The sequence below is a fragment of the Myotis davidii genome, unplaced genomic scaffold, assembly GCF_000327345.1.
Source record: "Myotis davidii unplaced genomic scaffold, ASM32734v1 scaffold965, whole genome shotgun sequence".
Lineage (NCBI taxonomy): Eukaryota > Metazoa > Chordata > Mammalia > Chiroptera > Vespertilionidae > Myotis > Myotis davidii.
Genome location: NW_006296051.1, coordinates 160,677 through 162,109, shown reverse-complemented (window position 1 = coordinate 162,109; position 1,433 = coordinate 160,677).

Below are 1,433 nucleotides of genomic sequence, written 5' to 3'. Positions count from 1 at the left end.
CCTTATAATGGAGCACAGAGACTAACCTTTAGAATAGAATGTAGAAACATAGACAAAAGATGAGATTAAAATCAACAGAGCTAGATAGAGATAAGATTTTTAGCAAAGGTCAGATAAGAAACTATAAACATAAAACAAGAAACTGTAAAAGGTCAAAGGACAACCCAAAACATACCATGATGTAACTAACTATAGAGACACGCTTATAGAATCAAATAGTATAAATATAGCGGTAACAGGACAATAAATAAGAACCTGACTATGCTGATCATCTGGACGCTGTCTCCGTGTCCTTCATTCTTCGCCGACTCAGTACCTCTGGACCGCTGGGGCTGGACACCACCACATTTTGTTTTACATTAGACACATGATGTGAATTCTTTATTAAAGAAAATTGTTTGATTGTATGTTAAAAAACAAAAAAGCATGGGGTCCTGGGAACGAGGAGAATATAAAGCCTTAGACTTAAGACCTTAGATCTTAGCTCCTTTAGCTAAGCTCGTCTGACCCCCAAATGCCTTTCAAAATTATATTTCATCTCCGGACTCTTTATTAGTCTCTGGACTCCTCTTATTTAACATCTACGCACAGCCTTCTCCAGATCCCTGAACCCTTCTTGATGCTGGGACAAGAACCCCAGCAGAGTACACTGTGTAATAAACATTCTAATTTCGAACAATATCTGAAAGGCACTTTGGCTATCCATCTAGTGTAAATTCAGTAATATTTTGAAATTCAAAATGAATTACATATTTGGATAACGTTTTTTACATCGTGTTTTTTTTTTTTTTTAGTTTTTATGAGTTATTAAATCCTAATAAAACAGAATACAAAATTCTGGCATTGACAGTTGGTGTCAAGAAAAACTTTTGAACGATATCAGTTTACCTGGAACAGTGGAGTTAAAGTGCTTGGATGTCGTTCACCCACTTTTATTTATTTTTTTGAGTATTTTGGGTTGTTTTATTGTAGTTTATTTCTAATATTATGCCATTGTGGTCTGAGAAGATGCTTGGTATGATTTCAATCGTCTTGAATCTGGGGAGACTTTATTTGTGACCCAATATGTGGTCTATTTTGAAAGTGTCCCATGAGCACTTGAGAATTTATATTCCATGCCTTTGGAGTGAAATGTTCTGAAGATGTCAAGTCCATCTGATGTAGTGAGTCATTTAGGATTGCTGTTTCTTTGCTGATTTTTTGTCTAGAGGATTTATCCAGTGATGTCAGTGATGTATTAAAGTCCCCTCTATGATTGTATTGTTGTCGATCTCCCCTTTGATATCTTCCTGGAGTCTTTTTATGTATTTGGGTGCTCCTGCATTGGGTGCATATATGTTTATCAGGGTCATATCCTCTTGTTGTATCGATCCCTTTAGTATTATGAAGTGGCCTTCCTTAGCTCTTGTTATGGCCTTCACTTTGCGGCCTAT